Genomic DNA, 12,515 nt, shown 5'->3' on the forward strand with positions numbered 1-12,515 from the left:
ATTTGGTAGCCTTGGCAGCTATAAGAGGTCAAATCACATTATCCAATGGCCTCTCCTTTCATTAAACGTTATGAATCATTTCCTATTCTGAATGCGATCACATACCACGCAATCAATGTACGAGCTGCATGAAAGGGCTGTGCAGACCACAAGTCAGAAGCCCAGGTTTGGGAGAGACAGCCTGGGAACAGGGAAGTTGTGCTCTCAGCCCTGCTTCGCCACAGAACCGCGGCGCAACTTCGAGAGCCGCAAGGGAGCGGAGCGCAGTGTGCAGGGCCCCTGTGCTACCCGGGAGGCAGCAGCCCCCCCAAAGGGCCTCCTCTCACCATGGTTCATTGACAGAACGAGCTGTCGTGGCCGCTACACACCATGGTGTTCTCAGATATATGACGAGGAGGCTACCGAATGCGGGGGTTGTGTTTTGGATTGGCTAGGAAACTGGATTTCTTTACTTTGTTATTGTTTTCTTAAGAATCAAAAAGAGTTGGTGTTGGAATGCTTTTCGGCAAAAGGAAACACCACGCAGTGAAGGCCTGGGAACCTCCACCTGGGGCCTTCTAGGCAGAGCTGTCCCAGAGCAGCAGTCACAGCATGGCTGAGGCTGGCAGGGCCCTCGGGAGGCCGCCGGGTCCCAGCCCTGCTCCAGGAGGGACACCCAGAGCAGGCCGCCCAGGGACACGTCCAGGGGGCTTCTGGAGATGCCCAAGGAGGAGACCCCACAGCCTCTCTGGGCAGCCTGTGACAGTGCTCCGTCACCTGCACACCAGAGAAGTGCTGCCTGGTGTTCAGACAGCACCTCTGCACATGCAGAAAGTCTGAAGTTACCTGAAACAGTCCTTCGGGTGCACTGGTACGAATCCCAGTAGAAGAGCAGGCAAAAAACTAGGTGATGAAAGCCTGCCTGGGGGGCAGGTTTTGAAACCTGCATGTCAGGTAAAGTAGAACTCTACCTGCTTTCTGTCGCTAAATTACTTGTGATTAGCGCATTTCTGGCAAATGTATTGTTTCTGACAAACTGTTGTGTTACAATGCCTTTAGTTATATTATCCTTGCAAATAGCATGCAACACCGTGTCCAGCTGAAGGAGCCACACTTGAAGAGAAACTGGAGAGAAGTCACACAAATGCCTAAAGGCTGAGAAAATGAACCCCAGAGCCAGAGTCCGGGAGCAAAAACTGCTTGGGTTGACATGAAGAACAGCAACAGAGAACTTCCTCACAGTAAGTAAATACATTATGTAAGAAACAAACATTTCGTGACAGAGATCAAGCTAATTCTACCAAGATCCAATTTTCAGAATTTGAGGGTAATTAAATTCAAATTATATATAAATGAGGATAGCTATTAAAATAATTTACCCAGGACTGCACAGGACTCTCCATCACTTAGCGTTTCTTTAATCTTTTTTTTTTTTTTTCTTAAGAAAACTCTTTGACCTTTGTGATGAAGAATTTTGTTTAAGGATGTCCAATGGTCTATGTTATACATGAGACTGAACCAGTTGATCATGGTGGCTCTTTCTGGCCCTAAAATCTGCTCTTCTACCTCAATCTCCTCTCTAGTGAAAAAAGGAAGAAAGTGAATCCATAAACCCAAAGAGTTGTTAAAAATGTTAATAATAAATACTAAAAAATAATAAAAATAACTAATAAAAAGCTATGTAATGCTTGACTTATAGAGGGTGTTCTGCAAATATTGGGGATCGTATGTTGTGCTTACAGCATAGTGAAGGTTTCCCTGACATAGCATATATAAAATCTCTTTTTAATTTCCTTCAAAGAAAATACGGACACATTTGGCTATGAGCTTCTGAAGAAAAACAGTTCGTGTGCACTTAGGAGACGTGTTGTAGTCTGACAGTTATCTATAGTCTCTGTCTGAGCCCAGCACTCGTCATCCCCTTCGTTCCTCCTACATGCATCTGCACCACACATATGCATCCCCATGCTCTTTACATGCCTTCCCTTGGCAGAGCCAGAATTTTCCCCCCCTTCCCAGTGTGCTCTCAGCCGCTGCAGCCCAGCGACAAGTGCCGGAAAATATTGGAAACACACACGAACGAGGCCATTATGTGCGTGCAGAGCAGACCCCTGCCCCACGCAGCACGGACGGAGAGAGCTTGGAGAGGCAACCAAGGCCATGCACGGGCTGTAGGATCCATCCAATGCTAGGCACATGACTAAACCCAGTTATGTCAGAGGCGTCAACCCTCATTTTCTGGGAGCCTTGGTCTGATTTCTAAAAGCAATGAGCATTCAGCACTGCAGCTGAGGGCACTGAGGACTGTGTTCTGAACAAACGCACACAAAAGATTGTGTTTTCTGAAAAATCAGGTCCTAAATGCCTGGAATTGAGTAAATAAATATACATCTTTCAGAATTATCTTTGCTAATAAGACCATATGTCTTGGCATTATTATAAAAATCAATTCAGTGGTTTTGACGTACTTAGCTATTTTAGTCACAATTATCACAGGAAAGGCTGTGACAAAATTAATAGCACTGTGTTCAGAACCGGATTTAAACAGTGTGTAGTATGGAGCCAGAACCACGAGGTGGATGAGGGTAATAAAGGAAAACATTGAACTTCTACCTCACCAAGTAATGTTCATCATAGAGGTAGCTGTTGTGCAAAAAAAAAAAAAAAAAAGCTAGAGATTATGAGAGAGCCTGAGATTAGTTTAGTGCATGTACACATAGGTGAGGAATTCACATCATCTTTAATTCTCGTGTTTCCTAACTTACTTTTATTTTATTTTTTAAGATTTGAAGATGTAAATAATTAACTTAAAAAAAAAAAAAAAAAAAAAAAAGCTTAGATGCAAATTTTTAAAAGTGGCTTTAAGTATTAAGCTGTTTTTAGAACTTCTAACATGCACTGTGCCACTTCAGGAAGGATATGGACCATAGCACACTTAAAAACACACAACAAAATTTATTGAACATATGTCTGGTACAAACAACCCTGTACAGTTAGTGGAGTGGCATCTCTTTGTACCAGGCTTGACTGGTCCTCCATTTGTCTTTGCCACAGAGCATTAGAGGAGAATATTGGGTTGCCACAGGAGCTGGACTACCCTTTGCATAATAAGGTATGAGCAGTGATGAAAAAATTTGCTGCAGCTGGTGGGGCACTTAGGATATTGTCTGATCCATATGGATTATTTCATGATTAACAACACACTCAATCTCGCATTGCAGTCTTGCCCTCAGGAGGGATATTAATGTACCATGTTTCACCTTTAAAGTCTCAGGAATGTAATATCTTCGAGATCTCTGTCCCTCTGTTACATTTGGTGGAACCAGACTAGCAGGTCATAAAAGACAACTTTTGGAGTTGGAAAAAAGGATGCTGTGTAAGCATAACTATCATTTCCACAGCAAACTTGACCAAAAATAGTAAGACAGGTCAATGAAATAGTGCTGCAATGAATGTGTACCATAGCAGGGCCTCAGTTCAGCTGTCTTTAAACCATGTCTAGAACAAGTTCTGAGGGTAGCTTTAACCTGGCAGCACAGATCTCCATACAAGCTAACAAGTAGATATATCAAGTGTATTCATATCTTTTCAGATAGGTTCTGGCCAGACTTAGCTCTTAGCTTTTATGATGACGCTGCTAGAGATAGATAGATCATTAAGTTTGTCTAGCTCATTAATTTGTCTACACTAGTTCACAATTGCTGCTGGGGGATAAATGTCTTTAGATAAGAACAGTGTAACTTTGAATGGGGTGTATCACTGTTTGCACAACAAACACACGTAGCCCTGCCTTGGCTGCTTCTTGTGTTGTTTTATCCTCGTGCCCAACTCCCCTCTTCCACCATAAGGAGATGCATGCTCCAGCACCTATATGCCACTGCAATGAGGTGCATTAGACACGTCACTTTGAGCTGCTGAACTAGCCACAGGTTGCAAACACAACTATGAACTATGAAGCTGTGCTGGTCCTCCGAACCCTCCTGTAAATTCACCAGCATTCCTAGTGTTCCTTTCTCAGCCACCTTAATCTTTTGTTCATCACTCTGATAGTCCACATCTGGGGTTCTTTTAGAAACAGGTGAAAAATGATCTTTGATAGGACTGTTTATCATTGCGCAGCCACCAGGCCAAACTAGCAGCATGGTGCAAGTTTGGGGCAAATGCTCCAACCAGTACGATCAGAAACCCTGTAGCCTTCAAAGGACGACTACAGATAGGCTACAGGATTGACCAGGTGAGACAAAGAGAAATGCTGGGAACAATTCTGGGAGTTTTCTGCTGTAAAGACAAAATGGCACTAATTTAAGTGGACTTTTAATCATGAAAGGATTGCTTATCAAAATCAGGGAGACTCTTCACAGCAGCCAATATGCTGGTGATCCCCTCCTGCCAGTGGGCCAAGATCCATTTCCAAGTCCTTTAAAGAAGACTGTCATACGCCGTAACAATATTCTCATTTCTCTGACTCCTCTCTTCTTTTCCACAAAGGGCTTCTTAAAAGGTTTTAGTGGCACTCCAGCACAGAATTGGAGTCAAAATATACAACAGCTCAAAACCTGGACATCTGCAAATATCACTGTAGACAGAGAGACTGTGTGGAAAGAGAAAGAAGTGAGTGTTTCTGACTCAGAAAAGAGCACTGCCCAAATTCATAGGAATTTCTGTAACACAAGAAGAACGTAGCACAGTGAAGGTTCCCCAAGAAGAGAAGCAAAAGAGGACTGGATTTGGGACTTAATCCTCCAAAAGAGGACTAAGGATGACAAAATGGAGACTGACATATTTATTATTATGGAAGTTATTATGAAATGCATGTGTGCGTGTGTGTAGGAGTGGGAGAGCAGGGAGAAAGATGACTTATAAACTTATATGTAACATCAGCATGTTGAGAAGAGGCAATCCCATTCTTCTCCTGGATTTGCTACTCTTTGTTCCTCCTTCTCAGTCATTCAGTCTAACAAAAGGAGAAGCAGAGGATGAAATGCCAAACACCATGTAATAGAGGTTCAAAAGATCTTAGATACAGGAATATCCATGGGAAAAAAAAAAAAAAAAAAAAAAAAAAAGCCATAAACTTTAAGGTAAAAAAAGTTTTTTTCAAACCCTGTTGCAGAAAATGGGAATACAGAGAAAAATTGAAATGAAATGTGAAGTATTTTCACCTAGAACTGAGTGAATTGTATTAGCTTGATGCTTAAATTGGCATCATTATTATTGTTATGGCTACAATTCAGTCTTTTAAAATGTTTTTGCTAACAGTGTAAGAATGCTAACAGTGAAAGAAGCAGGTCAAAGTTTAGACATACACACCAAGAGCCAGGCTGGCATGTGAATCGTCAAGATTTTCTCAGTTCTTGCAAGTCTTCAATTTAATGAAGTACATGAAAACCAGAATAAAAACTCACAAATTCCACTTCTTTCACATACAGATTCTGGCAACAAAAGTCAAAATAAAAATGGATGGAGCTGTTATTTTTTGAGATTATAAAAGTAGCTAAACAAGTTATACTTGTTGAAAGGCTCGATAGTTTTATCTGCTATGACGACAGAGTGGTAAGCACCTTGGTTTGGATACATACTCAGATGTACTGCAGGTCCTTAACTATGGATGTGTAAGTGTAGGATTTCCTCTCCAGGAACAGGAGTTTCTCCTTTGTCAGCAGTCATATCTATTCCTATTCTGTTTCACAGATCAGTGGGCATAGCTGCCTTTGTTTGTTGACAATTTGTGCCACTTTCCATTTTAAATACTTTTCCTGGTTTAGACATATGTCTTCACGGGAAAAAATATGTTTAAAGACATTTTGAACTTGTCTGCAGTACAACTTCATCCTCTAATACTATTTATATGTTCCTACTCTAAAGTAATCAATATATATAAATTTATTCTCATTAATATCTCCAGCAGTAGTATTTTCTTTGTGCTCATTAAATTTCTTGTAATATAATTTTAGATATTTTTAAAGTTGCAAATTTAATTTTGTCAAACAAGTAATGACTGCAACTATTTCACTTTATATAATGAGGATAAGAGGTGGTGGAAAAATTTGACCTCTTGCCTTCAAAACTCCCAGAATTTTTTCAATCTCTAGCATAAAAATGAGAACATTGTGGATACATACTACCACAGTATAATCTGTCATAAAGCACTTGCTATAATCCAAAATCTCCTGACACTAACAAAACAGCTGGTTTAATTTTAGTGATTCTCATCCACTCTTGAAAAGTAATAAATGGGAATTTTTCATTGAGTCAAAATTTTAGGGAATCTCCCAGACTGAACGGTATGGGAGAGCTCTTGTATTTGCTCTTAGAGCACACCATCCCTCCCCAGTTCCTGAACACCGATCTACTCCAAGACAGAAATATTTTGTTAATCATTGCATCTTTGCAAATGGGCCTGAAAGGACCTCAAGAGATCGTGTAGAGCAACCTTCCCTACTTTATACTGAATCAGCTGTACCAAAGCCATTTAGAAGTTTCAGATCTGAAAAACAGCTCACGAGCATGAAAACCCTGTCTGTTTTTTTCCCAGCTAGAACAACTGATATAGTAAAAAAGTGCTACATCTTTCTATGGTCTTTTCTATTCTTACAACACAACTGTTAAAGCCCTCCAAGAACTGTCAGTGCTTAAGAGGTATAGCATCGCTGGGCACCCCAATAATTTTATTCCGACATTTAACAATTACTAAAATAAATAAATAAAGAATCCTATACATATTAACCTAAATTTCCCTCACTACTACATGTGACCATAATTTCTAGCCCCAGTGACATGAACTTAGCAGTTTAAGCTCACCTAACTTTACACCTAACCTTGTCTTTCTAAAGATCATTATATTTTTCTCATTATTCTTCCCATCTCTACGCTAAACAATTCTTCAGGTTTCTTAAGTTCTGATCATTCCTGTTGCTTTCCTCTGGACTCTTAATTTGGTCTGCATCTTTCTGCAAGCACCATACACCCAAATTAATGTAACACGCCACTGAAAGTCCTACCTGGGCCAAGATTTTTCATGTATCTTACAAACAACGCTCCTGTTTTCGCATCCCATTGTTCCATCCAGCATTTTCACCACAGTGTGATGCTACTGACTCATGCTTAGCTAGTGATCCACCAATTTTCCACATTCTTTTTTCCTTAGCATGTGTTGCCTAGTCAGCCATTCTCTATTCTGTATTTGAGTAAAAGATTATTCCTCATTTCACAGCCCTGCAACCTGTTTGGTTTTCTGAAGGTTGTTACTCAGTCAAAATCACTCCACATCTGACCCTTGTCTTTCAAGGCGCCCAAAACCTGTTTCAGCTTGGTGACATCTGCAGGCTGTGTCCTCATGCTCTGGCCCATCATTTGAGCCACCACTGAGACAAGGAAGAGCTTTGAGCTTCAAGCAGATCCCTGTGGAATACCAAACTCGGTGATTTGCTTCTCAGTCCCTTTGGTCTCACCCCAAATCACCAGGACCTCTGCAACCACAGAACAAAATACATGGGCTGAAACAAGATGAAAATACCATGTTTGTGAAAAGATTCCTCATCTGAGGACAACAGGGAGATGAAGACTCATACTGACAAGTGCACTAGGAATTCTCAGACATCGGAAAAACACATGTTGGAGGAAAAAATCCCTGTGAAAGACAATGAAGCCAAGAATAGCCCGCTTTCCAAACAGTGCTGCCATGGCTGTGGGGTGAGAGCAAAATATTTGGAGTTTCAGCAAAGGAAACAGTTTGAGAGACTCCTTGGGATCATGACTCCTAGGGATCTGTATACTACAAAACTCAGCAAACTGCTCCTGAGAAAGCAAGACAATGACCCCAAAACTGCCACGTATTCAACTTCACTCCATCTCAGATCCAGAGTTACGAAAGAGGAAGAACTCTGCTAACAGTGGGTTTTACAGTCCTAATGAGTGACAAAATTTGATTTTAAGTTAGCACACATTTTCAGCAAGTTAAGCCTACTGAAATGACCACCATTTCGTATCAATACATATAAAGTTTAAAGAATAAATATTTCATGGCTTTAATGCATGCAGAGATACTTCTGTTGAATGCAGAGCAATACCTCTGGTGCACCTGGCTCCACTGCAGTCACAGGACAGTACAAACACACGATTGCAAATAATGTGTTTTGCAGCCTCAGCTGTAATAGCCTGCATCATCCACGACTTATTTGTTGCCTGCAAATGCAGCCTTGATTCAAAACTGTAGACAGTCTGGTCCAGCCCAAAGCAATCTCATCATCCAAAAAGTACCTGGGTTCATGCTAAATGCTTCGCTCTTACACAAAGTCAAGGTGTTCTGCTGCCTACACACTGCTAAGCACTGCCACCAGGCAGAATTTTGCACCACCATCCTGCACTTGCCCTGCTGCTGCCTACCAGAAGGCACCTACCAGAGAGGAAGGATAAGGTCCAGAATAAGGTTTTAAAAAAAAAAGGTGCCCCACGTTTCTTGCTATTGTAGCTGCAGGGCTCTGTACCTGAGGATTGCACTTGAGTCAAGAGACCCTGCGTTGCCTACGCTGAAATGGTTATATCACACACTGGCACCAGGGACCTCGGGGGTTCATGAGTATTTGTGCTGTGTTTAGTTGACATCACGTTGGCAGCACCTACGTTTTGTTCGTCCCACCTGCACAGCCCTGAAAGTCTGTCCTCTCAAATTCTGCAGTTACTCATGTAATATTTCTTACACTGATAACAGCAGAACGCAGCATCAACTGCTGTAGACACCTCAACGATCATGACTATGAAGACAAGTTGAAAAAAATCCAAAGTGACTGTCAACAGCTTGGGGGGCTTCTAGAACAACAGAGCAACGCAAACATGCTTCTAAACATGCTCAGGATGGTCAGCTGGTCCCTAACTCTGTCATACTCTTTGCAAAACACCTTGAAATTTGAATTCTTCATGCAGACAGTGGAGTCTGAATCAGGGTTATCTTCTTCTAGAAGAGTATCCACTCGGTACACACAAGTCTGAATAATTGCTCTCGCGTCTATCTTTTCTGCGCTGACCTCAAGAAGTTTGCAGAAATCCTTGCCTGCCTTTCCTGGAAGCGATTTGCATAAAGAACCAACAAAGAAACTATTTCTCCAAAAGCAGCAGCTCTTGCTTCTGCTAGCCAAGCATGGCTGGATTTATTTCTGTATACATATCGGCATATACCTCTGACATACAGCTGACCTTTTCAAACCACCGTACCAGCTGATAACTGACAGGAAATGAATTTCTGGGGCGAGGACAATTTTTGCTTTTTGTGTCTGCCTGCAGAGCTGCCCCATCCTGAGCGTCAGCGAGCGCTGCAAATTCTTCCTTTGTTGCTTGCTGTAGCCGTGTCATGGGGATGGTGAAGACCATCGGCGAGCTGTCATGAATACAGTAGTGACACAGTAATTGTGTGGGAACTTTAAAAGTGATGAATATCCAGTCGCTCACCTCATGGCCAGCACACCAAACCAACAAGATCTCTTCTCTGAACCTCAGAGGGAAGCAGCCGGGAGGTCCTGGCCGCTCAGGTAGCCCCATCAAAGAGTCAGCAGCCAGCGCTGAGCAGAATCGCGCTCATGCTGCTCACGCAGATTGTGTTAGCAGTTGATGAATTGTGGTTATCTGAGCTATAGCTTATTCCTCATGGGTAAGCCGACTCAAATTGAAAACATCACCACTCTTCAGCAACGGGTTTTTGTGTGTGGACATGAGTCAAATTAGAAGCAATGTCTGAGCTGGGACTCCAGTTATTCCATAGTGAAGACAACCTCGTGTTATCCAAATTCATCCCCTTCCAGGGACTCAACTTTATTGGTTATTCAAACATTACTGTAAAAAAACCTTGGCTGACACTTCCTACCCAAACTTGGCTATTCCTTAAATTTTCCTCCAAAATCTGCTTTGTCCTAGCTGTCTCTGGGCACAAAGGGACACTCCCACATCCTTTACATTCCATTTGGGGCTAATTGAACTCACATGTCAGCATGAGTCAGCACTAATTACCAGGAATATTAAGGAAAGATTTGGCACCGGACCTTGGTTATTCAACAACGGAGCCCCCACGTTTGGTGGGGTTCCGGTTAAACTGAACCCCTTAAAAGCACTACAGAAAAAGCTCTAACAAGTCTTTAGTCCAGTTCAACGCCGTACAGGCAGATCCTGATGCCGAAACTGCCTTTGTCATATTTTCAGATACACCTACGGAAAGGCAAACCGAATGGAAAAATCATTTCTGACTACTAAATCCTCCACTGTAGAGTTCAAATCTGTTTATACGCTGAAACTGATGAATCAATATTAGACCGGCCGGCTGGTTTTTGTAAGCATCCCCACTGCAAACAGGGCCTAGTAATACATATCCTCATTATGACTCCTGGATAGAAATCTGAATCGATGGGAAGCTGGGGTAATGACAAACCTCCCCCTCCCCGTGGATCATTTGGACGAAAAGCACCGAAACCACAACAACGCAGGCTCTCCACCTATGAGCATTTGTACTCAGGCTGAGGAGCGTAGGTGTTCGCATGCTGTCCCGACACAGCTTCCAGAAACCCAGTCCTCTCTTCCAGCCTAGAGAATGCCCAAATATTCTCTGACAGTCAACTACTGAAAACACTACGCCACCACAAACACACCATCACACAGAGACGCAGTAGACGTGACGGCGAGAAGCGAGGACTGTCTCAGCCCGTACTCGCCGGCTGGAGCGACAGCGTGAAAGTCACTACCAGACCCTTAGCCGGCAGCTCTGCTTCTTAACATCCACGTTACTCGGTGCTTTATTTTTCAAGGAAATAAATTCTTTCCCTTGGTTGCAAATTAACAGAGCGTCTCGATAGTGAATTTGATCTTGTCGGTCATGAAGTCCCTTGCTTAAGTGCAACGATTTAAGTCTTAGCCCAGGATAGTAACACTCTCTACGCTCCATAAAAGAGAACTGTTTTATTTTATCTAGTGCAAACATATGTGCATCAACACCCTTCTCAACAGACTACTTCTCAGCCCAAACAGACCGTTCGGTTTTATTTAAATCCAGTCCTAGTTGTCCTTTTCAAGCCTCCAACTACCAAACAGCGTCAAGCATTTTCTTGGGTTTTTCTGTTGGCTCTTTTTTTTTTTTTTTCCTAGGTCTTTAGTCCATCTCCTAGAAACTCACTAAATGACGCACGAACATTGTTTGTGCCCGTCTTAAGAAATAAAAAGTTCTTTTTATGAGATATAACTTGGTTTTACGCTCTTTCTGTTTTAATCCAGCAAGCGCATGGAGGCACAGCTTCGCCCAAAGACGCACGAAACTCTTGTTTACTAACCAAAGTAACCCCAAGTCAGAAAAAGCACCGGAGCCCTTCCCTCGCCGATTCTCCCCCCGTTTTCGCGTGTCAAACTGAAACACGAAAAGAACTCGGAGCTCTTGGGCTGCACACCGCCGAAACCACCCATTCTGGGGGGTTTCTCCCCGCGCCGTGCTCCCGGCCGCCCCGCCGTGTGCCAGGTGAGCGCAGCCGGGGCTGGATGAGGCCGCTTGAGGGGAGCTTCCCCTCGCCTTCTTCTACCCTGGAGCCCTCCGGAGGCACCCGGGGAAGGGATGCCCGAAGCCTCCCGCGGTGTAGGTGCCGCGGTGGAGCCTTTCGCTGCCTCTTTTTCGGCTCCTGGCGCGCCGAGGGCATCACCCGGCACCCCGGGGGGGCGTCGGTGCGGGAGCCGCGGGGCTCGGCGGGCGCACGGGGAAGGCAGCGGCGGCACTGGGGCAGGGTGCGCGACCCCCGGTACCACACGGAGCCCCTCGGGGTGCTTCCTCGTCCCCCCCACGGGAGCCGTCCATGCTCGGCGACTGACTTACCCCACGGTGCCCGCCAGCACGCCAAGTTTCTCCGGGCGGCGGCGGCGGGGCGAGGGGCGGCGGGGCCGGAGAGGGTGCCGGCGGCGGGGAAGGATGCTTCGGCCGCCGCTCCCCTTGGCGATCCAGGTGGCGGGCGGGCGAATGCTGAGCGAAGGCGGCTGCCCGCCGGGTCCCCGCTCTCGCACGCGATCCCCGGCCCGCCGCCGCCGCGGCCCGACGGCGGCAGAGGGCGCTGCGGCGGCACCGGAGGCGGGCGGCGGGATGCGGGATGCCGGGGGGACCGCGGCCGGGATGGGGACGGGGCTCCCGGCTGCTGCCCTCGCCTCCTTCTCCTCTCTCTGCTCCCGGCCCCGTGCGAAGCGCCCGGTGCCCGCCGGGGCGGGCCGCTACACCTGCCCCGGGCCAGGCGGGAGCCCCGAGAAGGCGGCAGGGGAAAAAAAATAATAATAAATAAAAGGCAGCGCCTCCTCCCCCGCCTGCCCGGAGCTGCCCCCCGGCCGCTGCCCTGCCCCGTCCCCACGCCCCGGTCCCCGCCCGGCGGGGGCTCTCGTCCTTCCCCCTCGCCGCGGCTCTCCCGCGGCTGGTCGCCCAGCACGGTGTTTGCCGGCCCCGGCAGGAGATGTTTGCTCACTGGGCTCGCTCGCAGGTTGCTGGTTTGAGCTGGGAGAGCCCCCCGGGCCCGGTCAGGCAGCCAGGGCTT

At 45.3% G+C, this 12,515-nt stretch overlaps 1 protein-coding gene across 1 annotated transcript in view; it reads right to left on the reverse strand.

Annotated features, from left to right (window-relative positions):
* AHRR (aryl-hydrocarbon receptor repressor) overlaps positions 1–11,992 on the reverse strand; it is an 89,660-nt gene extending 77,668 nt beyond the window's left edge. Inside the window, exon 1 of the mRNA XM_035316114.1 lies at positions 11,816–11,992. The gene's annotated coding sequence lies outside the window, so the exon portion shown is untranslated. The remainder of the gene's footprint in view (positions 1–11,815) is intronic.
* Positions 11,993–12,515: the final 523 nt, after the last annotated feature.

Source organism: Oxyura jamaicensis, chromosome 2 (genome assembly GCF_011077185.1).
Source record: "Oxyura jamaicensis isolate SHBP4307 breed ruddy duck chromosome 2, BPBGC_Ojam_1.0, whole genome shotgun sequence".
Lineage (NCBI taxonomy): Eukaryota > Metazoa > Chordata > Aves > Anseriformes > Anatidae > Oxyura > Oxyura jamaicensis.